Raw genomic sequence first — 26,583 nt, 5'->3', positions numbered from 1 at the left:
ACCCTTAGTTTCTCAGAAACGCTTAGAAATTTGATAATTATCTTGTCCTACAGCAATTAATTTCAGTGCCATTGTATTGAAAAATACATTATTACTTTCTTTTCCAATTCCTGTTAAGATGGATATTTTTCAACATATTAGAAGATCATTACTAACTCAAAATAGACTTATGAAACTGGTAATTTGCCTGTCAAAAACAGACCACAGATGTAGCTGAGAGAGGTATACTAATGGAATGGCACTAATGCAATTTCACAAATAACTTAATGAAGCATGTAAAGCATATTTCTTCCATTAAGTACACATAGCATGAAGTTGCATTTTGCTTACTGGGTGTGAAAAATATTTTTAATCAGCTTAAAGATGAAGAGACTCTTCAAGGTTATGCTACTGAAAGCCATAAAAAGGAACAATTTAAACAGAAGACTAGGGAGAAAAAAAGCCAACACAATAAAGCAGCAGTATCTCTTTGCATATGTGCCTTTGTGGGGCCCTTAATCCCCAGGTGTATGGGAACTGCTGAGTCACGGCCTGAACCTCTGATTGATCACCTGAGGTGAGCCTTGAGTCAGCCAGAGGAGCACAGGTGAAGGCAATTCACCTGTGCTGCCGGAAGGGGTGGAGCCAGGCTGCAGCCCTCCTGGACCTATTTAAGAGCTGGCTACCAGAGGGGAAGGGTCTCTTCTGGAGATTCTCCTCTTTTGGTATCTTCTAGTGAGCTCAACCCAAGGGTAAGCTCTTCTACTTATTCTCTTTTGTGATCCTTGTTTGCTTTTGCCTTCCTCTTTTGATTATATTGCAATTATAACATCTTGGTTATGCACCAGGAAGGAACAGCCTGGGGAAGGGTGGCTGTTCTTCAGTGTGCAAGCTGGTGCTCTCAGATCTTCTGCTGCCTTATCCCAAAGTGTGGAATGAGGGGAAAGACAAATGAGAGGTAACGTTTCGGGCAATGTTAAGCACAAAAGCACTAAGACAAGAGGCTGTGCTTAATGCACAGATTTTTATACCCCTTTATAACCCTGTTGGGTGCAGTCCCAGCAACTGAAACCTGTGTGAAGTTTGCCCAGATCTTTGATGGTACGTTCTCCTTCAGGGTGCTTGTCTATAAAGTTCACCATGAATGTAACACCTCTTGAATAGAGCTAGGGGGTGCGTGTAGGAAATTCTTTTCTACAGCATTCTTTATTGCTGCTGCTGTCACTGCCTGAGCGTGGCTCAGAGGAGAGCTCTATCATTCCTTAGATGAGTGCTGCACTGAACGATAACAGAGAGGAGACTAAGACAAAATAAATGAAAAAGTAGTACCATAAACTAGGGAGTCCCACTATGAATTTATTGAAGGTGTTGTTGTGGCTTAACGACAACGTTTTTAGAGTAGTTAAATAGCAGACCCGAGGCTATTCCCAAATGCCTTCCCAGTCTTTCCTTTTCTAAAGGTCGGTGTGATGGAGCATACAGTTGGCTTCTCACGCTGAGGTCATGTATTGCTGACAGTCTGTACTCCCAATTACCATTTTTCCAGTCTCCAGAGTGAGCTTGGCCCGCCATGCCTGGTTACGTTAATGTCACTCTGTAATGCCATTAACAATAAATGCACTGAATGCCAATACATTCCTAATCTGTACCATTCAGAGTGGTGCAGTTCTTACAAGTTTTTATATGTTTTTTAAAAAAAAAAAAAAAAAAAAAAGATAAATCCCCTGAACCTCTTATTTCTTCATAGAATATTGTTGCTAAGGTGTAGAAATAGTTGACACATTTTCTTATTGTAGGTACTGGTAAATTAATCTGTGTGGGCTCTTGCTATATTGCCAAGTACCAAGGAAATAATTCCTGTAGTGAATTACTGTCCAGTGCGGTGTAGGCAGGAGAAAAAATTCTGTTTTTCTTTTATTTATGCTTTTACTACTGAAGCTTTGAATCAGTAAAGAAGAAAATTTATTCAAGCAGTTTAGTATGTACTCATATTCTTGACAAATGACATCAGATAGTATTACATTGAGTTTTAAGCTTGAATACTTGCATTAAAGGTCTTTGCTGATGGCTACTCAAGTTCTTCATCTCACCAGTAATTCATCAAAATAGTGAAAATGCAACCTCAGGTTGAACAAAGCCCAAAATTATTCAATGCTTTTGATGAATTCAAAAGTAAAATGTGTCTTTTTTTTTTTTTTTTTTTCATTCAAAAGACAATGGTTCATTTAATTTTGAACGTTTCAGAGAAAATATGTTTTATATTTACGTCCTGGATTCCTGTTAGGAAATGTTCAAATTTATACATAGTTGTAAATTTTTTTTTTTGCTGAATTTTACTGAAAAAATTAAATTTGTCACATTTTGTTGACGAATGTGCATTAAATACTTTGCTCAAAGAATTGCACTCTACTGGAGATTAAGAACAACATTAGAACACCTTTTGAATTAAAGGATCTGCAGTCTTCATTAGAAATATTACGGGTTGCGCTTTGAATAACTCACATTTTTGTCTGCATATGGGATGGAATTTGTACAGGCTGCAAAAGCATTCTTCTGGTGCTCAGAAGTGGGCTTGGAAGTTAGCCAGCATATGTCTTCAATCTATGGAGGTCGCTCCAAAAGTAATGCCTCCTATTTGTTTCTGTAGAAACTACAACGGATACAAACAGCATAATGACACAGTTTGAGAGAGCAAGTTCTCAGCTACAAAACACTCTTTTGCAGTGTAGTTATCATCAGGAGCTATGTATTTTCACTGAGCCTGTATGCTGCACTTGTGAAACTCTGCAAGGTAGTCCAGAAAGTGGCTTGTCTTTCATGTCACCGTCAGCTCTGCAGTAACACACCACCCACTGCCTTGCTATGCTAAAACTCACTATTTGGTCTCCATTAAGTCAGTGGTCATCCAGCAAGTGCCACTGAATGTCAATGGGTGCAATTACTTCTGCATGGAGGAATTCGGTTCAACATCTTTGCTTCACGTGTACTTCAGTGTCAGAAGCCATTCAGACTGCCCCTTTGCTGCCTTCTGTTACATGGCAACAAAACGTAACAGGATAGTGGTGGGAAGGTTCAACCTCTACTGCCATACAACCAACATTTGCTTCTGAGGTTGTGGGCCAACAGAATAAAAAAGGAGGCCTTGCTCTTGGAGCAGCCCTCATACTTGTAACTGAGTAAAATGGTTCACTGTGGTGAGCCTCTTTCACTAGCGATGCACTATCTGTCCTTCCAGAAGCTGTTCATTTCAAAAAATGTTAGGTTAAAGTACTTACAGTATTCTAGAACATCTGAAATTCTCCAAATCCCTTTTTTTTCCCTTTAGCTGTGAATGAAAAGGTTTTATTCCTTCTTTCATAAAAGAGCATTCCTTTTATGTGAAGAGCCTGCCATGCACATCTATAAATGCGAGAATGAGTAAAAGAGAAGAATTGCAGCAGCTCCTTTCATTAAATGACCACAAAACAGGATGAAGGCTTCACTAATCTTGTTGATTTCTTACACTGTAGTTCTCTTTAGTCACCTCTGCCAACACAAGCAGTCTAAAATATGTAAGATGGAAAAAAGTTCTTGGAGTTAGCCAAACATTTTACTGAAAAAAAAAAAAAGTTGTCCTGTTCTGAACAACTAACTTTTGCGTTATTGGAGTATTTGGCATGTCATTGAAAGGCTTTTGGAATATATACCCCTAATTACAGCTTTATTGAAGAGCACAGGGAAAATCATTCACTAGTTTGTCTAATAAAATCTCTTAGGGAGATTAATTTACAGCACCTGTTTTGTGATTAATTTCTATGCATGTGTTTTGTGTGTGGTACTGCTAAAGTCAGTGGGAATTTGCAGTGGAATCACTGTGGATTTATCCACCTAATTTTTGCCCCCAAGGCAGACCATCAAGGTCTAAGTTTTGGGAATCACATTTATGCTCTTGTTCTGAGCTACGAGGCTGATTTCCCTCTGGCCGCTACCTGATAGAAATCAGGAATTAATCTCATTGATTTCAGCTGTTATGCTCATAGTAAGTCTGCTTAATGGAAGTTCACTTATTTAACACGTGGCAGTGATATGGAATGAACAGGGCAGTCAGTTGTAGAAGTGGCTTTGCTATTTCTACTTTTCTTTCCGATAGGAGACTTATTATTATTATTTTCTTTTAGAAATTAATGCTTTGTCAGAGTTAAAAGCTTGCATTTAAGAATTGTCCAGTATGTAGTCTGTCAGTGTAGGCTTATTAGTAGAGATCCTTTTCTTAAAGATAATAAAAAGATGAGCTTAGAGAATACATAGCACATATTGGTCTTTTGTTAAATATCAGAAAACGACAAAGTAATAAGGAGATGGCATTTCTTAAAAGCCTGTCATGTTCTGGAGGCTGCAGAAGGGAGATAAAAATGGTTTGCTATTTACCAAAGTTAGGGAAAAAAAAGATAAAATGATAGAGAGCAAACAGAGGCAGTTAACTTGCTTGAATAATTATCCATTAACAGTTTTGATAATTATAGATGAAGTCCTGAACTTCTTAATCTTGCAAAATGCTACTGAAACCAGAAGCAGGAAGATCACTGTGCATGTTAATTATTTTTTCATGAATGCTTTCTTTCATCTTTAGTTTTCTAGCTCTTTGCTCCCATTTCCCCTAACGTTTCATAGGTGTAAGATAAATTTGATAAGGTCTGGAGTAAATTTGATAAGGTCTGAATTCCCTGTAAGCATGATGTAGGTAGAAAATTAGCTGATACGTTTTCATGCATCCGTAATGGTTATTAACCTGTGTCTGTCTTAAGAGGGTTTTCACAACTGCCCATGGTCCTTGTGATGAATTCATAAGCCCTATTCAAAAGGGGAAGAAAATCGAATTAGAATATAAATGATATGAAATAAAAACTACCGATCAGTAAACAGAAACTACTTCACATAAATTGGAGTCAAAGTGTCTTCAGAAATTGACCATTTCTCATGCTGAATTAGAGATCAAGAATGAAATTACCAGTCATTCATCAGCTCTAACGCAGAAATGTTAATAAAGAAAGCATTGCCAGGAGTTTTCAAAAATAGGAAGTCTCCTTTCTTTGTATATTGCTATTGATGTTAGTAAGAAGGTAAATTATGATGCAAAACCAAGTGAACATGAGTTACTGATTTTTTTTTTCATTATTTTGTTTACTTTTTCAGACTTCATCATAGGCTAGAGATGTTGCATTATACTATCTAGTACATTCTAATCAATATTATAAAAGTTACAGAATATCCTAAGCTGGAAAAGACCCACCTGGATTATGGAGTCCAACTCCTGGTCACACGTAGCATCACATGCAGTTCAAACCCTAAGTCTGAGAGTGATGTCTGAATACCTCTGGCAGCTCAGGGCTGTGATTCCTGCCCTGGGCAACCTGTTCCAGTGCCTGATTGCTGTGTTTAAATATATACATATGTATATAAACACCCTTAATTTGTATTATGAAGAATTGATTTACTTTGAAAACAGGTAGTTTTCATGCTGAACATTTTCAATAGATACTAAGAAAAAGCTCAGTGCATTTTCTACTGAGTAACTATTTGTAGTAGGCACTGTTCGTGGTCTGGAAGAGTTCCACATAAACCCATTTCTATTGGGATTTTGCAGGGTTGAGTGGAAATAGCATGTTGATCAAGTAAATACTGCAAGCAAAGCCTGGCTTCCTGTAGTTCATTTAGTTCTCTTCATCTATAGGGAATTCTTTTGGTCTATAGCGTAAATGCACCAGAAATGCCTTCTTTCTTAATGAACTTGTTGCTTTCTAAGTGGCACTGCTGGCACTGTTTGAGCAGGCTGGCACTGAAAACACAGCTGAACTTTATCTGTGTTGAATTTTGTCTGTAATTCATCCATTGGTGCTCAGTTAAGTTAATGAAGTTGCAATGATGTAAATGAGGGCCCAGGAATTCTGGAGTTTATTGCTAATTGCCATTGATGCTGCAAGGACATGTGAAAGGTAGCAGGATCACTGGGGCTCCTAATTGCAGTGTCAGTGTCCATTAGCTGGCAATCACAGCCCTTTGTGTGAGGTTACTAGCTGAGCAATATGCAAGACCAGGAAGTTATGTTTTCTCATCTGTAGATATTGGTGGTCTCTGATTTTTGAAAGCATATCCTAAAATATATACTTTCAGAATAGGGAAGATTGCTTCAGCTGAAGGATTTTAAGGACCTGAGGCTGAACTTGAGAAATTATGTTTTACAAAAGTATAATGATGTCAGCTAGCTGTTAGAACCGCACTGCGCAAGAAGATCTATAGGAAAAAAATAAATATAATGAGACTTTGCTGATACAACTGTAGAAACTTGTAGAACTTGAAAGCTACACTCAATTTGTTGTGCTTGTAAGGATTACCATTCCTTATCAAATGTTTTTGATTTCAGAGCAATGAGGTTTCCAGCTAAATGTTCTTTAGCACCAGGTTTAGCAGCTGCAGAGCTTTGCGCTGTAGCTTTGATAGGAGAAAGATAGAAGAGAATGTCAGAAACAGGGATAAAAAATACTAGGAAATTCTTGATCTATATTAAATATATTGACTATAAAACTTGAGTGCAGAGACGTGCACAAATTGGTTATACTATTTATCATTGATTGTATTGATCCACATAATGCAGAAAGCTTCGTCTGTGATCAAAACTCATCTCTGCATTGTGCTCTGTTGGACTGTTGCAAATGTAGAGTTTTGAGTTTTGCAAATGGGAGATTGAGCTGGGGGGCTCAGCAGGGCCTTCCTGAAGGAAGGGAGAAACTGAAGGAAGCAGCACAGACCCCGTCCTGCTGAGAGCCACGTGAACCCCACTGCCCTCAAGTCCTCGCCTGTGTCTCCAGATATCCCTGCTGTGGAAATAGAAGTAGTACAACTTGGACAGACTTCTCTCCAATGGCTGCAGATCCTTCTCTAGGCTCTCATGGCTTCTCATGGCTCAGTAGCTTGTTGTTGGCCCTAGTCCCACCACTACACAAAGTTCTCTAAAACGAAGTTCAACAACAGCCTGTAGAGCACCCACAAAGCAGGCATCAGGTAGGGAGTTGGTGTTTGGGGAAGGCGTGTGAAAAAGAGGGCATCAGGGATAAGCTTTTGTTTTGTACCTCTATTTGAGATTTGGAAGTCTTCTGGGTAATTTTTTTTAGTGGGAGCTGAATGTAGGATGTACACGGCAGCATTGCTTAGGGGTCCACAGGCAGTCCTAGCCTTGATTTACTCAACAATCAAGGGAAATAGGCCAGTGGGGTCAGTTGCATTAGGAAGTTCTTGATGTGCAACAGAGCCAAATCCGTGACAGTGGTGTTCCTCCGCTCTGTGCCGTCCATCCATAGTTCATGCAGAGTCTTTCTGGCTTTTGTGTCACACAAAGCAGAGTGCAGCAGTCTGTGCTCAGATGTGTGCTGTCCTGCTCACACTGCTGGTCTGCTGCAACTAGTTAATTTACAGACTCCTTGGTTATCTCTATGTTGCAATGAAGGTCATATCTCCCTCTGTGTTAATCCTTTATTTACCTAGCTTTTCCTGTGCCCTACCATAACTTCCTTACATCTGTATAAAAGCTTTCTGAGCTTGCCTTAGAAGTGCAGGTCTTGGCTCTTCCTATTGATATTGGTTAGGCTGTTGCTAAGTGATGTATTTTTTTTTTTTTAGCAAAGCTGGGCACAATAGCTGTCAACTTTCTTTTAACTGGTTTTTAATCCAAGGCATGGGTATTTGGCAATTTGTGGTTAGTGGATTTCCTGAAAGGCTTCAAGAAGCTGCTGTTGCTTTCCCTGTGCTGTTCTCCATTTCTTTGAAAAAGTCAAGTGCTTCATGGATTAAAGAAAACACAGTAAAATTTTTTTGTGCATCTGCTTCCTGATTACATCCTGAGCGCTCAGGTTTAACTTGCATGACCTTGGTATTGCTCTGGTTGATATTCAAGCTGTAATTTCACACTTAATCTTTCAAAACATTCAGAAGAGGGAACCAATTTTGTTCAATTTCAGCAACAAGTGTTGCATCTCGTGTAGTCAAGGTCAGTCAGAATAGGGCAGCCAACCTGAATGCTAGGATTAAATACGTGTGGCAAATTGAACATAATCAATTACAATTAAAGAGCTTAGCAATACAATCTCAAAATTACTTTTGAGATAAGTGCAAAATCTCATTATTTGTTTATGACTTTTAAGGGGCATTTTTCTCTTAAACGTTTATGATAGTTCTTGAAATGAAAAAGTAGCAAATTTAATAGCAATAATAGGTTGTAGGCTTCTCAAAATGTAGTCCACCTGTGGTGCTTGTGATTGCAGGTTTTTTTTGTTGTACTTAAAAATAGATTGTTGAATTAAGAAGCAAAATGAATCATAGACGGCGAATGGATATAATAATCTTTGGAACTGCACAAAAAGCATCAGAATTATTATTATTGACTGATTACATGTAAATTAGTAAATTTGAAGGCCACCTGAAACCCTGGTATTCACTGAATCCAATCTCACAACTGCCATGGCCATTAGGTTCCAGCAGTTTGTGGTCACTTGAACAGTGGTGTGCTGAGTCCTGCATGGCTTTCTGCTGGGCTGTGGTTGAATGGAGAAGGTTTGGCAAGACTTCTGGGAATTGTATCATGAAACCAACAGTTTTCTTACACCACAGGAGCACGCATGCCAGGTATATGTAGGCTTACCAAAGTAACTTTCATGGAGGTGTCACAGTTTTCCAGAGCAGGAAAAACCATCCTTTGGTAAGAACCACACAAAACCTGTCAGGGATACTGGCAGTGAAGTCCCTGAATGGCTCAGTGCTTTCCTCACTAGCACTGCTACCTGAGCTGACCTGTGTTGCATTGATACCATAATCACAACTGCAAAATGGGCAGATGTGTAAATGCATCTTCAGGCCTTTGGTGGTGTGATAAAGGCATCTCTGCAAAGTGCATTTCCTGTCGTTTCTGTAGTAGCCTTCTCAAGAGATCTCTGTAACACAAACAGCTGGGCTCTGTGGTTCATCTCCTTGCAAGGAGCAATTGGTTGCTCTCTGGAAGTCATCTGCTTGATGCTGTGGTAGGGTTTAATCATGGGAGAATCTATCAGGGCACTGAGTCCCTCCATTTCCTTGTGTGGATTAATTTCTCAGTTAGCTCTCTTCAGTGCTGAGCTAAAGGATGATTAATTCTCACATTAATGAATGCACAACCATCGGGTTGTGTTAGACTTTGTAATGACACAGGCAGCCACGTGTATTGGTTATGGTTCTGTAAATAAACATTACCTCCTAGGTTCGAGTAGGACTGGATGTAACCTGAGCTATATAAGCAAGTGTTATTTAGGCTTGCAAAGTGATTGAAATATAGAAAAATATAGAAATATAGAAAAAATTCTTAATAAACAAACCGACAATAATATGTAGATGTAATGTAGATGTAGATGTAATTTTGACACAAATGATATTTTGAAACCATTAAAAAAATTCTTGTTAGAAAAACATAGAAAACTTTAGTTTTTGGACTGAAACAATTCAATTTATTCAGCCTGACTTTTCAGATAGTTTTCTTAGATACAAATTGTAAATAAAGATTTCTTTATTGAGTTCCAGAGATTTTGAATTAGAGCCTTAATGGAATATATTGTTTTCTTTAGAGGTGAAAACATGGAAAAGAAATATTGGTGTCTCTTTGGTCTTAGAAACCACACATCATATACTTCTGGAGACAAGGCTAAATAGATTATAAAAGACTTAAAATGAGAAATACTGATACTGTAAATGAAAATCAGATATCTTAAACTTGAGTTGACATATATGTGATTTTGAAGTGCAGAATGTTTTAGGTACTGTGCTCTGAAATGAGTATTAAGTACAGAAGTTGATATTCTTCCTCTTTGTGCCTCAGAAGGAGATGGCTCGTAACAGTAAAATAATAATATAAAAAAGTGCTGAGATGCATCCTTTCTCTCAAAAGTGTTGCTGAGTTCCTTGGCACTGAACTAGTCTTCAAATTACTGAAAACAGTAGGTAAAAAAGGTCTTCTATTGCAGAGTAATAGGGCAGATTCACCTAGTTGTTGGGCTTTTTTCAGTGCTCTTTATGTGCTTCGTTATTACTTGCCCTATGCAAGATTCAAAGCAGCTTTAAAAGCATTTAAGCCCCTGAAAGCAAAAATATTTTGTACATAGGCCAAAACGTTCCCCTTATTTCACTCTCTGTGGCACTGAGTCTCAGGAAATATGGCCATCTACCAAAGCTGACTCAAACACAATGAGGTGGAAAAACATGACCTTCAGAAGGATGATTTAGCATGTAGATTGTAGAATACATTTCTATTAGATTGCTTGCAGCTTGGAACCATTGAGGATATTTGTAAAAGAGCTTTGCAAATACGGCATGTTGCCATGTAAACAAGCTGCTACTATTAGGAATAAATTTTGCTTAATAAGGAGAGTAGTTTCTTGGTATTTACACTGTGGAATTCTCACATCACAGACGTTGTTTAATCCTCATGTTGGGAGAGCTTTGCTACCCAAAAGTGGAAATCATCTTCCTTTTCACCATCTTCGAATGATTGCTTTTTATAAAGAAGGCGGTTGCTCATAACCAAAATTTTACCTTTGAAACAAGCAGAGCTAAAATGAGCACTTGCTATATAACACAATAGACCCTAATCCAAAGCCTTTTTCCTTCATTTGTTGCATGGCTCAAATCTGAGGGAATGCCTTCTCTTAATCCTGGCAGTGTTCCTGCCCCTCTGTGTGCTTCCTGGTTAATTTTCGCTCATTCCACATGGTGTTTAAACTCCAAACATCTCTGCCCAGACTCGGTAGCTGCTTGTAGGCTAGGCCTAGCACCATGTGGTCCTAAAAACAACTTTTATGCCAGAAAGATATTACTCAGATCTGCTATTAATAGTAGTATTGACTGCGATAATAAGGTTGCATTCTACCATAATTCTGAAAAGTCAGGAATGCATGGGCAGATTGGATAAGGGGTAAGAAATACTAGAAGAAAAACTAAGTAAGGAATGGATGTGCAAATTTTTCTATGGCGTTTGCATTAGTGCTCTCATGTAATGTTAGAACGAAGCTCAGTGCAATAGAACTTGCTTATCTCAAGTGCATAAACAGGCCTATAAAAATGATTGGATCTGATGTCAAGATGAGACTGTACTTGTCCCCCTTTTTTCCTACCATTACATCTGCCTGCACCTCTAATAATGACTGCCCTTCTCCCCAAAGCTGTGTCTAAAGCTCTGTGACTGCCCAGCTGGGGGGCTGCACAGTGCAGGGCAGAGCCTGGAGAACACAGCAATGTGCTGTGCCTTGGCCTCTGCTGGAAAAAGGAATTGTTATGCACATGGCATGGCTAAATGCATTCAAACATGTATGTTTAGCCCTCAGGTCAGCTCTTGGACCTTTTGGCATACACTGAGTTTGGTGACATGACCTGTGGAAAGATGAGATTGTCCCCATACTCCTCTTTAGATGACATCTTTGGGTGAGAGGCAGATGTCTGTGGGTTTTAACCTGGGTCAGGGGTATGTTTTGGAGTTAGTCTTTTGGTGATCTGCCCACATGAACTTTGGTCAGCATCAAGGCAGAGTCTTGAAGTTCATGAACTGGATTGCTTCTGGATGAAAAAAAAACTAGAAGACATGCTCTGGGAGCACAGATACAGTGCTCCAAGTGCAAATGAGCTTTCAGTGGATAGGACCAGACTAAAACTAGTCTGAAGTGGGTGAAACACCCTGGTACATGCAGTACATGGATATCAGGACCTCGGCATCTTTTTAGTCTACAGACCTGATCTTAGTGCATTCTGTTTTATAATTAACATATGCATAGCATAATAGCTATTCAAAATAGCTTTCAAAATCACAGTATTTGAGGAAGAGTCTGAGATTTACAGCTCCTTTTTCTCCCCTGAGCATGGTGTGGCCATGTGACGTAGGCACAGCTCTGTGACTGTGCCATCATCCCACCCACACCATGATTCAGTTCTGCTGATGTAACACCATAACGACAGATGTGGTCTTTCAGGTTGATTTCCTCTAGAGCACTGGCCACAGATCTGTGAATGAAACCTTCATCTGGAGTAAAGGACTTGAATGAACACTGGTGTTAATTTTCTGAGAGATAATGCAACCAGTTCATAATCTTTCATAGAGGAATCAGACTTGGAAAAGAGTTGCTAGGGCTTGCAATAAAGGAGTTAGTGACAGATGCTTGAGCAACCTTTAAGAGTGGTTATATGGAAGTTATATGGAGTAAGAGAGTTACTGGGGTGGAACAAATTGGGTCAGGCAGAGCAGCTAAGACAGGAGAAGAGTCAATATTTAGAGAGGAGTTGCAGACTGTTGTTGTCCAGGATAAGCAGGATGAGAATGCTATTGATCTTAGATATTTATAGAGCACCCATCACTGTAGTATATTATGTAATCGATACTCCAATTTTCAGGGGCATTCATGAGAAGCATGACATTTTAGAGAATCTGCTGATGGAAGTGGAATGGGTCCTGGTCCCTGCATGTTTCTGCTCACACAGGTAACTAAGGAGCCTATGAGAACCAGTGCCAAATTCTCCAGCCACTTTCTGAAGACAGAAATTTCTGTCTGCATGTTTCAAGTTTGACATTGACTTCACTCCTGTAGCTTCTCTGCAAATTGCATCATTTTGAGGCAAAATCCCCATATAAAATGCAAAGTCCAGGATGCAAATTAAAGATTTATGACTTTCTGTCTGTCAGTTTTGATTCCATCATGTGTTCATTAGTCATGCCCTACTGTGCCGCCCTGTAACAGTGCTGACTGATGTTGACCGCAGACATTATAAATGATCCCTTTTGATACATTAGTTAATTACAAAGGAAATCAGCCTGTTCCTGGCAAATTCAAATCCATTTTAAAATTTCATGGAGAGACAATTAATTATGAGGAAAGTTATTTATGAATTTACTAAGAAAGTGGATCTGTTCTCATTAAAATAAGCTTGAAGGTACAAAATGATGATAAAATCAGTTACCTGCTTAACTCTTTTGGTGCATGTTACTCTAATGAGCTGAGAGACTCTGAGACTTCTCATTTAGCACTTACAATTAAATTCGGCTAATGTAAGGCAAAAAGAGACTTGGAAGGGACTTGCTTTACACATGCTGGGAAGTATGAAGGAACAGAAATTATGTATATGCACAGACTTTCTTACTTTAAAGAATGTTCAAATGCTGGTCAACTTTTGTCTTTGCTTTGTTTGTTTAAATATAGAAAAATTTTGCACATAGTCCTGATTTACCCCAAGTAGAAAGTAGGATTTAAATTCAGGGATTGCACAGAAATTGTCATTTAATCCAGGGAGCCATGACAGAATTAGCCACAGCCTTTGAAATTTTATTTTCCTTATTTTATTATTTTTCACATCTTCCATTTTGGTAGGATTATGCCATCATGATGCAGAGTTTTCAATCCCAAGAAACCTTCTTCTTTCTCATGATCTTTACTCTAGAGATGCCAAGAAGTCACTAAAGAGCATGGATGAGGACCAGTTGGTCACTTATACCTACATGTCTGAATCACTGGCAAAGACTGAGAGATGTGAACCGTCCCCTCCCTATCACCAATACATTATGTGTACAAGGTGATTTGAAAAGATGAATAGTACACAGATCTGTAAATCTACACACAAAAAGATGTGAAGATGGACTAAAGATATATTTTCAAGCCATTTGAAGTCATGAAAAGCATCAAAGTTTCCAAATGATATGGTAGATTTGTAAGATGTGGTTACATCTGAGCTGAGAGACTTATGATATCTTGGTCCTTTGACAGAGATGGATGCTGTACTGATCACACAACAACAAGTATTACGCCCTGGTGACCTGGTTCAGTGTTTCATTACAGTTGATTTTGTAGGATAGCAACATGTAACTTCTCTATGATTGAATGTGCAATCACTCTTACATTTGTTTTTCCACAGATGTTTCTTTTACTACACTGTAAGATCAGTAAAAGGAAGAGGAAAGAGATGATGATAAGTGTTCCTGAGAATGTGTTGACTGAATGATTGGATAGAAGTCATCATGACATCCATGTAGTAGGTGGTGTTCTGCCTTCTTCCTGACTTCCAAAAATGTATATTTTTTCACATCAAAATTACAGCTTGCAAATGAAATTTCAGTTGAAAAGGTGATTGCTTGTTTCCTTTCAGTTATTTCTGTGACATTGAAAGGTCACTGACAGGTGGCACTCTGTGTACATAGTGCTCAGGCCAAGGGACAAGGTCACTAACGGCACTGGTGAGGGCAAATCTGTTACTCTGTGTGTGAGTATGCTGAGAACTAGGGCTGTGTGATAGAAAAATCTAGTAATCAACTTAACAGCCACAAAGAGATAACTTTATTCATTTATTTAGTCATCAAATCTTAGCTCAGAATCCTTCTAAGCTTGCAGTACTTCTCAGTCAAAATTCAGATGTCCACTTGAATTCTATGATTATGTTTTTGAATAATGCTTATTCTCTGATAAAACCTAAACATTATAAAAGGATCTGATGCTCTGACCCACAAGTCAGTGGTTGTTTGTGGATATATCCAAACAACTCTCTAATTTTTAAGCTTCTTCAAGCCAGAGAAACATTTCAGTTTGGTCTCAAGAGCAGATTTCTGAAGGTGACATGGATGTGACCATCTTCCCTCACCTTGCCAGCATTCCTGGCTGTGTACCTGCTGTGTGTCATATGATAGGAGGAAGGCAACCAGGCACCACACCTGCATTGCCAGGTTGCCCTGGTGTGCTGCTGCCTCTGCTTTGACTCACTCAGGGAGAAACTCCAGCTTGGTGGAACTGTGCTTCATCTGATGGATGCGGGAGTGTTTGAATAATAGCACTGGATGAACTCTTAGTTCTTTTTTTTCTTCCCTCGGAGGATCTGAATGTCATCTTTTGCTCTGGTCTAGGTTAACAGCTTAAAAAAATGAGGAAAGAAAGTGAAAATGCTCTCTGTCTTCTGGCACTTTTCTTTCATGATTACTTTCAGAAGTGGTGATAAGTGAAATTTCTTTTGCTATTTACATTTCCTATCCCTAATTTGTACTGCAGTGCTCATGGATCTCCTTGAAATGTAAAGTTAGGCCACTTCTAGCAATGTACTTCAATTTGCATCAGGAATTGCATGTCAGTCCTTTGTAGACATCTGGGATAGTGTTGAATCAGCTTGTAGTTCCTGTGAAACCTGGGTCAGTTTCTCCTCAAGTATGAAAGGAAGAAGGACAGTGTGATTCATTCAGAAGTATTGGCTAAATCAGTTTTAAGTGCCAAAATTGAGCGCATGATGACACAATGTTTTATTTTTAATTTTGTTTTGTTAAATTTAGCCATTTTACTCAGCGGCAGGTTCAGCAAAGATCCCAGATATATCACAAGTAGTCTGCTATGTTTTTTGAGAAATACTTTTTTCTCTTGTTATATTGTTTGCAAGCTGATACATTCTCCCCCAGGCAGTGTTTTTGCATCTGTGTGGCAGTGACAATAAACAATCACCTTCAGACCCAGATACAATAAATCAGCATGTTTTTCAGTTCATATCAATGTCAAACCAACTAGTCAGACTGGCTACACATTGCACTGAAGTTTAATAAACCTAGGCCAGCTGTATTGTACAGTTCTGTCATTCTGCACTAAAGGGGATGTTTAAATTAAAGAGAAGGATGCGTGGTTTAAAATTAAAGCTGATGTAGCTGTGGTCACAGCAGCAACTGCATTGTCTGTGAAAAATCTCTATGATTTGTCAGCTTTTCAAGTGTACTGTGCAGGCTAGATCAGCAGTTAGAAACTGCACAGGGCCTTAACATTTGTCATGTGGGAATGTTCTGTGTCGGGTTTGGAGAAGTTACATTCAAAATACAGGTGATCCCATTTCCTGTCTTGTGGTGCTTGTATGAAAAACGAAGTGATGTCTGATGGTCAGCAAAATTGCATGGACTTTTGTTGTTCCTTAGCAGTCAGGAAGAGAAAGAGATTAGTGGGGAAGGGATGTTAACGGTTATGATTTCCCTCTTGTAGAAGGCTCTATCAAAAAATAGTGAATCTTTCACTTTCCATACTCCTAATTTACTTCTACTGATTTTTCCTTTTATTTTTAGCATATTTAGATGTTCCATTGCCTCTGAGAAGTTGCTTCCTTTTCTAAGGTGAGTTCTATGCATTGCCTGTCTATCAGTGTTGACACATTCCTGTGGGCTCTTCAGACACATTTGGTCATGGTGGAAGGATATTTCCTCACCAGTGGTGCAGGCTTGTCTCCAGCTCCCCAGGCCTGGGTCCAACTGTTGAAGGGAGAGCAGCATGACAACATGATTTCTTGTGAGGGAGAGGAAACAAAATTAGTTACTTAGGAGATTATTTCCATTCCTGCATACTTCTGCTCCATGATTCAAGGTAGAGCTGGCCTCTGGGTACATCTGGAAGAGCTTTGGAAGTGCTAAGATCTCAAGTTGCTTTCACTTTCCCAAGGGTAGATGGAGAAGAGAAGGAAGTCTCAGGGTTAGGAAGCTTCTGTTTTCTGCCTTGGCAACAGTGGCAACTGCTTTGGCTTTTCTGATTTGGTTTTCACTGTGATAGTTAAGAATCAATTCCAGAAACTGCACTGGATTTATTTGATGAGGTGCATATCTGAAAATGAGGCATAGCCTCCTGGACACACAGCTGTGCAGTGTCTGGAAGTGACAGAAGTTGAGGTCTGCCTCAAGTACTTCACTTTCTACCCCAACAAAGAATCTAAGAAGTCTGCAATACCAAAGCCTGTTCCATCTAAACTATTTAGACTTAATTGGTAGTCTGCTTTATCCCAGTTCATTTTCAGCTGCAGAAAATATGAGAACAAAATGAAATATGGTTTCTTGAAGCAGGCATTTGCTGCTGCTTCGGCAGGGCTTTGTGGAGGAAGCTGTTGTAAAGTCTTTTCCCCTGGAGCTATGGCTCTGCATACAGGGCCACACTTGCGGCCAAGTGATGAACTTCTGTCCTTCTGTTCACGTTGATGGCATGCCCTTCATTTAGGCCCCCTGATAACCTGAGGTTGTGTATAATCTAAATCCAGCTGAGAAAATTTCCTTCTCAGCCTGGCAAAGAATCAGTGTGAATTTCAACTATAAAATGCACTCACAGTGAAAGCCTGTTTCCCCATAGTTCTTGTGGCGCTTCTGAAGCTCTTTCTGTGTGTGAATGGTCTGTGAAAGCACTTTAAATACTCATGAACACATTCATTAATTTGAAATTATTCAGTGAATGACATATGTAATTACGACTCAGTGTGTGGGTTGCCTATAAAGGATCAGCTCTGAAGCAGCAGTGGGGATTCACTCGATGATGTTTGCTATTTGTATGATACAGTCAGCCCCCATCAGTGTTGGGACAGCACAGCAGCGCTTCCTCAGTGGCTCTTGAGTTTCCAAATCACTTTCTCACTGTGGCCTGGGCTGGCTAGGGGACTGGCCTGTGGCAGACCTGGCCTGTAATCAGCGAGCTGTGGCACCATCATTACCCTGAAGCACATCTGAAGTCCTGCATTTCCTTCCTTCTTCCGATAGTGCTTTGCTATAGGTCCTACTGGGGCCATTTGGAAGAGTTCCTGGGCCCTGAATCAGAGCCTCCCACGTGCTGTGCTCACCAACGTACTGTGCTGCTCCTGAGCATCTTACTCCTCTTCAGCAATTGCTGACGAAACTCTGCATGTAACACATTCATAATCACAGTATGGAGAACTGTTCTCAAGATGCAGGCTGCCACTTACATGATTCATCGAATTCATTTTCCCTCTCTCTCTTCCAAGACATCTTCCTGCTCTCTTTGATGAATCTAGCTCGGAGCCTATTATTTATACAGGGCACACTGTCGCTGAGCAGTTGACACCCATGTGTATCTACATTGTTAAAGTAATGCTTCCCTAATAGTTAATGGTTGCTGTTAAGATTAAATCAATCATTGTAGATCAGATGGGACAGGAACACTGAATCTCTGGTTAATGTATGAACCAGACAGATGCCTTAACTCCTTTCATTTATGTAGAGCATTAATTAATAGAAACATAGAGAATTTCAGAGATTCTCTGTTTCTTCTGATATTTAGCAACAGCATGAAACTAAATTTGCAGTGCCCATTACTAAAAATTTATTGGACATCTAATTAATTAATATTATGTCTTTGTATATTATTTTTATTATCATTTTACTTCCTAGCCAGTGAGTTTATTGAAAGTAAAAGAAAGGCAAAATCCTCAGCTTGGAAAGTGCTGTTGTGGAATGTGGTTTGAATACAGCAAGATTGGCGGTATGAGTGAAGCTGAAGGAGATGGTATTTATGCTGGTAGTGTTACGTGGTGTGCTAGGCATGGCATATTTTGGCAATTAGAGCAGCTATTTCAGAGCTCTGTTGTTTAACAGTTGTAATTGAAGTTGCAGTGTGTGGTACATTTATGTTTACGTTCTGTTTTTAGACAGAGGTGCACTTGTTTAGAAGCTATAAAATGCAAAATTTGTTTCTTGCTCCTCTATACTTTGCTTATTGAGGGAAATATAAACAAAATCATTTTGCAGTTTGAAATTATCTAGTCCTGAGAGGACAGTATTTGCATCTTAAATGTGACTTGAATATCAGCTTTATTTTTTACCTCTAAATAAAATTTTATTATTTGTATACTTGTTTAATTTGCATATTATGTGTGCCCCTAGAAAATAAACCTGTCAAAAACCGGAGGTTTCCAGCTATGGAAATAGCTTTTGGTATGGGATTTTTAGGAGTAACATTAATAATGCTCTTCATTTAGACCAGTATCTGAGTTTCTTTCATGGAAACATTTTCATAGCTAGCAAATATTTTTTGCTATTCAAGCTTTCAAAAGAGAAAGGAAATTGGAAAAAACTGGGTCTTTGTGTACTGCTTGCTAGAAGAAGTGATGGATGAGTTTTGCCTTCCTCAGCAAGGTCTCCTTTGTAACTTTGCTGATAGGAGCAAGCTTTGGGTTTTCTCACATATTGCTGGTTCTAGCTGCACCTGTGAGACTTGTTCTCGAGGCACATCTGTTATTTTTGTGCTGCAGATTCTGTAGTGCTGCAGGGGCAGCATTCAAAACCTGAATTAGTCATAGCTATTGTTCTCTGGTGACCGGGAGAAGCAGAGTGCAAGCAGAGGTCTATTGAAAAGACTGTCAGGGTTGCATATTCAGAGATGCTTGCTGGTGAGGCTGCATGTCTGCACTTTGCTAATGACTAATTGCTGTGGAACTGTTTCTCTTCAATTTTGAACAGGCATTCTTTATTAATGCTGTGCAAATGCTCTGTTCTTCCCAACACGGGGAATGGGAAGTCATGTGGAGACCATCACATGCTAAGAGTTGTTAAACGTTCTCTCTCAAAGAATAAAAACTGGATGATCTATAATACAAATAAGTAAATTCTGCAGGAGGATCAATTGTCCTTGGAAAAGCAAAGCATTTTCTCTTACTGTTTCTATGAATATTTATAGTCATGGGCAAGGATGTTGCCACAAAGATACTGCAAATTTATATTGAGTCTTTCTGAAAGTTGAAAAATCAACATTGGAATCTTAAAATGGAGACAATATTGGACACATTCCCTTGTTCATTGCTCATTTGTACTGACATTGATTTTAGCTGGCAAACGATGCTAACATAAAAAGAAGCAAAAGGCCGTTCATATTTGCACAATCTAAATGAGGATTAGGCCCTGATGGTTCATTAAGTGCTGCTACAAATATGCTTTATAGGTGTTACTGTTCTTGCCTTCATCTGAGATGTTTCAGTTTCTTGGGAGCTGTTTAGGATTTCTTTCAGGTTTGTAGAGTGTAGGAAAATTATTTTTACAGTGAAAATACTGAAAGTGATAGCTGGTATTCTTTGGAAATAGCTGGTGTTAGAACTGATCCCCAGACACAGAGAATCTTTTCATGGCAATAGTGAGTGAATGCTTGTTTTTAGCATATCACATTGAGTGCTTTCTCATGAGATACTTTGCCACCATCAGTGCCACCCAAGCATTTTGGACCCAGTTTTGTCCTGCTGGATTCATCCTGCCCCCAGGTTTGCTGAATGAGCCTGGAGCACAGCCATTGCCTGGGGGAGCTGCCAGGTTCTCTCTGGCATGGCAAGCATCCCTGGGCTGGAGGGATGGGGCCAGAGCACATTGTGCTTCCTTCACACCTGCCTGCTGATCAGCTGCAGTTTGACACTGGGACTGGTCTGTTTTCCCTAAACTGGAGAAACATATAGATTGTGCCTTGGGGAGGAGAAGGCCTCTTTAGCTACAGAACCCCTTAAAACTAGCCAGAAGTCGCTGCCCTAAGGAAGTGGAGGAATTAAATAGTCACAGACATGTCAAATAACACACACACAAAAGTAAGAACTTGGATTCTGCCCTCAAATATGAACACTGCCAATCCAAATGGAAGCTTCCATATAGGTTGCCCTGCTTTTATCCCAGATCCCTTGCCTGTTATTTCTTAATTCTACAACAAAATATAAGGGGGAAAGAGTTCAAATGGCACCCAGAGAATAGCTTGCCTCACAGTCCCACTTTCCAAATTTGGGAAGCCTAATTGGTAGAAAGTGTTATTAGCAAATTCTGATCCCAAACTGTATTATTTATACATTTCTGTAACACTCAGAGGCCTTGATATGGAGTCATGTTAAAGTCCACGATAATTCCTTGCAGTTCTGATCCCAGATCCAAAAGCAGACCACACTGTACATTTTAAATGGTACTTCCATACTCTTCTTCTAGAAAATTGCATACTAAAAGTGCAACTGCACAGTGAGAGAATGAGGGAAGCAAAAAGGGAAAAAGTGGGCTCCTTCCTTTCTGAAAAGTGAGAGCAGGTCTGAACACAGAAATGTTTGGCAGTGTATACCCACAGAATGAAACTGCTGGTGGCAGCTCAGGGCTTCTTGGCAATTCAGCTGCCTGAATAGGCAACAAAGTGACTTTTAATTCTCTTTTCCAAGTTGTAAGTACACTAAGATTTCTGTCAATCCCTCCGTCTTGTTTGAAACAGGCAGAGTGGAGACGTGGCACTGCACTTCTGCATGGCACCGTTCTTTTGGCACAGCTTTTGAAGTGTGCCTAAAGTAGAAATAAAGCTGCAGAAGCAGAAAACAAAGGGTGGAGGCTGCGGAGTACCATCCTATAAAATCACAGGAGCAGAAAAGCTGGAGGGAGAAAAAGGAGAAGCTTCTTGATAGACTCTGAATGTGTTCTTTGGTTTAGTTAGGAACCTGTGAAGAGGCAAAGGATTGTGAGGAGCCCTTTCAGCAGGGGGAAGGCTGCTGGTCATGTAGAGGAAGAATCTTCCAGACTAGCCAACTCAGCCCACAGCGGGAGCGTTGGAACTGGGTGAACATCAAGGTCTCCTTCCAAGCCATTCTATGATTCTTTGGTTCTGTGATATAAGAAGACCTTGAGATATTACGTCTGGGTTTTAAGAAACTAATAAATTATCAGATTGTAATAAATAATGATGACGATAAAATGAACTGAGCATTCTTGCTGGCTCTTGTGACCTCTAAAGTATGTCTGAAATTTTAAATATATATTTTTTCACAATAATACTTAAACTTTAATGCAAATTTATTCCCCTAGACTGTTTCACTGTAATGTCTCAGCTGATTGATCATCAGTTCAAATTTATGCATTATACAGGTCTTTTTTTTTTTTTTCCTGGTGAAACTGAAGCTGGAAGTCACATCACAACTTGCTGTTCTCCATGAAGGTACTTTAAAAGATGGTCTGTGAGCAGAGACTGTACATAAATCTCACAATTTATTACATTCATTAGTATCTAGATAAAGGTTATTAGACAATCAATCAGGGCCATGTCTCATTACCCTTTAGTACTTGGGATGTTTTTGAGGTTTTCATTATGGAGTCAGGTTATTTTCTTTCCTGCTGCTGAGCAAAGAACTCCTCCAAGTGGATATTGTCTAAACTGGAGTATTGGAACATTAAGACGAGACCACATGAAAAATCCTAATGACTCAGGCAGTGTATTTGTCTTCCTGAACGAACACAAAGGAGATGTGCTTTCCAAATGGAGAATTGGATGACTCAGTTAAAGGGCAGATAATATGCAAGGTCTGTGGGAGAGACTATGATATGGCATATAGAGGTAGTAGCTACCAGCACAGTTTTGGCTGTGAAGACAGATCAGGACATGAGTGTGTCTGCTGTGATCTTTTGTCTCACTTTTAGCTTTTGCAAGAGCACCGGGTCGGTACTGCCAGGCTGTTTCTGCAGTAAACCATACGAGAATGATTCTGTTCAGATCAGCAGTCACAGGACTGGTGGGAACGTTCTTTGCCCAGTGGAGCTGCATTCATGTATGCTGACAGAGAATTAACTTCTGGATGCTTAGCTGCTGCTCCAGCCCTTTTAATTTTTCAACCTGGGGCTAGTAAACTTATGTCAACTGCTTTTCTCAAAGCATTTCAGCATTTAGGTTCTGTTTATCTGGATTCCTCAAGTACAAAGGCAATGAAAATCACCAAGATCTAAAAATAATAATTGAATTTATATAAATGCCAGTGGTATTTCATAGCTGAGCTATGGGGAAATAGTTTTGGGAGGTTCCTGTATGTATTGGGCCCAGTTTACTCTGCTATCCCCTATTACTGATGATATTTGTATCCATGCTGATGTTCAAGATAGGTGTTCATAAGATCTCTTTTCTATCCTGTGTGTGTATGTAGTGTGCACAGGGATGACTAATGACTGCATGAGCTTTGTGACATTTACAGCCTAGTGTGGAACTAGATTGCTAATAGGTTTATGTCCTAGCTCCAATTTACTGATCTTTTGCCAAAAGTCTCACTGAAACTCAGACTGTTTTGCATTGATCCTCGTTTTTCAAACTGTGATTTTAAACTGCAGGTAACACATTCCTGTCCTGCTGAAAGTGCTTTTAGTTTTAGAACAGAATAGAATAATAGAGTTGGAAGGGAATTTTTCTGATAATCTAGTCCAACTGCCTGTTTCAGGACTAACCAAAAATTAAAACACATTTATGAGGGCATTATCAAAATGCCTCTTGAACACTGGCAGCTTGGGGCAATCATCTTCGCTTTGCAAAGAAGCCTGTGCCAGTGCTTGAAGACCCTCCTGGGAGAAAATTTTCTATTGTTCAGTCTAAACCTCCTCTGGTGCAGTTTTGTGCCATTTCCATGCATCCTGCTTTTAATTCCCAGGAGCAGAGCTCAGCAGCTCCCTTTCCATTTTCCACCTTGGGAAGCTGCAGAGCAATGAGGTCACCTCGGAGCCTCCTTTTCTCCAGACCAGACAACCCAAATGTCCTAGCTTCTCCTCACAGGACATGCCTTCCAGCCCTTGTACCAGTTTTGGTGCTTCTTCTGGAAGCTTTTAGGGACCTTATCATCCATTTTATATAACGGAGATCACACTCTTGTGGGAGAATCTTGCTGGCTATGCTGGGTTTAATGCACCCCAAAATGTGATTTGCTGCCAGGCATGCTGCTGGCTCACACTGAGCCGACTGTCAGCAGCACTCCCAGCTCCCTTGCTGCTGAGCTGCTCCTCAGCCACTCCTCTCCCATCTGTACCTGGGTCTGGCATTGCTCCATCCCAGGCACAGCACCTGACATTTGCTTTTGTTGAATTTCATGCTGTTGCTTAGTGTCCAATTTTAAATTGGGATTTTGTAAGTGTAAATCTTGTTGTGAAGCTCGTCTGTTTTCATTGTGCATCTCAGTCTCTCTTCCCTCAGGGTTGATGAGATGGGAAGAGGAAAAGAAGCTCTTTACTCTTGCTACTGCACCATGTGCTGTGCCATGGCAAGTGCTGTTGTCTGCTGCGCTGTGGGAGCTGGGGAGAGCAGCTCTACTTCTGAATGGAGCAATTCAAGCTGCATGGCAGTTTGTCAGGAGTTGTGAATCTTGTCCAAGCAATGATGCTCTGTCATTCTTTTTTTCCCCCATGTGAAAGCTGTGGTTTGCTGTCAGACAAAGCAAGTGTGATAGGAGGGTAATTGCCTAACACTCTTCAGGAGAGATTGGGAGAGCAGAAAAGTGTGTGACTGATTATTATTGTATGATCCATTTTATATAACAGATGCACAAAGTTATAATCAGACAGATCTCCGCTGTGGAGCTGGTCAATGTGATTTTGAACAAAGCAAGGATTGACTAAAATTGCTGACTTTTGTGTTTTACAATGACTTTAGTGAATTATGATATAAATGCCACTTGAAGACAAAGTCATTCAAATTTGCACAGCTGATGGGATTATTCAAGAAAAGAACATAAAGTTACCAAGATACGCTGTGTTCTAAAGGCTGATGAGTTAGGACTTACGTTTGTAAGTAATCCTACAGTGGATCATAAATGTGTGATTTTTAGTTGCTTTCCAAAAGCTGTTTCTGTTGAAACACATTGATACATCTATTCCAGAGCTGAATCAGGAAACTTGCTCTTTGGTATTGCTCTATGTCACCAGAAATGTAACTGGGAAATGAACTTCCATATGCTCTTTAGCTGGGATATGCTCAGTTTGCCATTGTGTCAAAGGATTTGCTGTAAATTAAATTAGAAGTTGCTTGACTGCTTATCAAGTTCTTTGCCTCATCACTAGTAGAACAGCATGCCAAAATGACTGAAAGTTAATATCATGCTCTCTGACATCAGTCCTAGTGTTGTATCACTCACAAAATGAATTTTCATTGTCAGTAAAACTTAGAAAACATTTACATATATCAAACTCACAGTTCTGGAACCCTGTAATGTCCTCTCAGTATATGACATGGATCCCAGAAGCAAAGTGACAGCTATATATCTATCTACTAGATTGTTCATTATCAGCTGAAGACAGGGGCATAATATCATTGCACATTTTCTGCTGTGAATGCCTGTACAGAGAGAAATAAAGATGGAAAATGGGAAACTATTGCTCAAGGTTTTGCTTTGGTGGCAGTATCCAATGCAAGTTTCAAATGTTTTCAGAGATGCACGGTTTTCCATTTTCCTAGGTTCCTTCCCTCCACTTCTTCCTGCAAGGCCAGTCCTTTGCATGAATCACAGAAATTGATGAGATCCTGGCAGGGTGCTCCTTAGGAACCCCATCGATGCGTCTGCACAGTGTGGTGGGCCTTCCTGAAGGTTTTGGTTACCTTCACTGCTGCCTCAGAGCAGCACCTCATGTCAGCGGTCTGGAAAAGCAGACTGCTTTGAAAAGCAGTGGATAACAGGAGCAGTGAAAGAAAAAAACAGCCAGCGTGAGTGTCTGAGGGCTGTGTGGGAAGAAGGGTGAAATCTCCAGTCCTACGCACAATGCATGCCTGCACGTGTTGGTCACAGCATCACTACTGACCAACAAATAGCATCTGTTTCATCTTCATTGAAGCAAAATAAACAAAGTAGCATGCTGAGCAGTCCTAAGAAAGCACAGTGCTCTCCTTATCTGCAATCCCCATACCCTGTAGGGAAAAGAAATCATGTCCCTAGTGCTTTGTACCAATACTGCTGTGTTATCCTTCGGGGCATCCTCAGTGATTTGTGAAGGGTTTCTTAGACGTGATCTGACCAGCTTCCACTGCATCATCAGTACCAGGAGCAGATGGATACTGGGGATGGGCTCTAGTGTGGTGAATCCACACATTCACAAAGGGGAGAACAGACAGGGCAGATGCTAATCCATTCCAGCGTTAGGTAGATACAGTCCCATAAGCCTGCTTGTAGGCTTTGCCGTCATTCTTATCATTACTTTCAGTGCTGGAAAGCCAAGAGCTATTCCTTCGTCTTACAGAGGTTGTCATACCTTGTGTGATCTACCTACAGAGAATTTCAAATGGAGCAAATGAGAGGAGCCCAGGTTTTACTGAGATAGTATGCTATCAAGGATTTTAAAGGGAAAGAGTAGCAAACCATGCTTCTTAATGACATGTTTCTGTTAGTGTTGCAGTGCATCCATCTCATTGTTTTGGGGATAAGTTTTTGCTGCTGTGGGTGAGTGCCTGGGATCTGCATGAATCTCAAAGTTCATCTGGAGCTGGAGCTGCAGCGTTGGCACCACAGTGCTGGCACACTGCTCTGGCATCCCAGGCTCTGGAATGCTCCCAGTCTTCTGGCTGTATTCCTCATACTGGCTATGCAGAACAATGATGTCCAAAGGATGCTACTGCACTTCACCACCACCCTCCTTGTATAGCTGTTGCAATTGACGCTTACATTTGCTCCCAGCACAGGCATAGCCAAGGTGGAGGCGTCTTACTCCTCTTCAGACTGGCTGCCTTGCAATTTTGTTTCAAGCTAACTTTCATTTTTCTTAGCGCTGTTCTGTGTTGTTACCTGGTGATGAAGTCATTGTGTGCCATGCCATCAGGTACTGTCACATCTGGCACATTCCTTGGAGCCTAACAGTAAAAGAACAGAATGAGGAACATGGAGATTTGCACGGCCTGGCACAGGATGGGACAGGACACCTAGAGGAGGGTTTTGTTTTATTTTGTTTTTTGTGTGTGTGTGAAAGTAAGCAGTTTGGCATTTCCTAGAATCATAGAAAACCTTGGGTTGAAAAGGACCACAAAGATCATCTAGTTTCAATCCCCCTGCTATGTGCAGGGT

At 40.1% G+C, this 26,583-nt stretch overlaps 1 long non-coding RNA gene across 1 annotated transcript; it reads left to right on the top strand.

Annotated features, from left to right (window-relative positions):
* Positions 1-708: 708 nt before the first annotated feature.
* LOC122183103 lies at positions 709-21,427 on the top strand. Its single transcript, XR_006180094.1, has 3 exons — positions 709-731; positions 16,088-16,135; positions 21,224-21,427. It is a non-coding gene; the product is annotated as an uncharacterized LOC122183103 (long non-coding RNA).
* The last annotated feature ends 5,156 nt before the right edge of the window (positions 21,428-26,583 follow it).

The sequence above is a fragment of the Lagopus leucura genome, unplaced genomic scaffold (genome assembly GCF_019238085.1).
Source record: "Lagopus leucura isolate 7727_CA_CO unplaced genomic scaffold, USGS_WTPT01 Super-Scaffold_100016, whole genome shotgun sequence".
Classification (NCBI taxonomy): Eukaryota; Metazoa; Chordata; class Aves; order Galliformes; family Phasianidae; genus Lagopus; species Lagopus leucura.
This window is presented reverse-complemented; position numbering and strand designations above follow the sequence as displayed.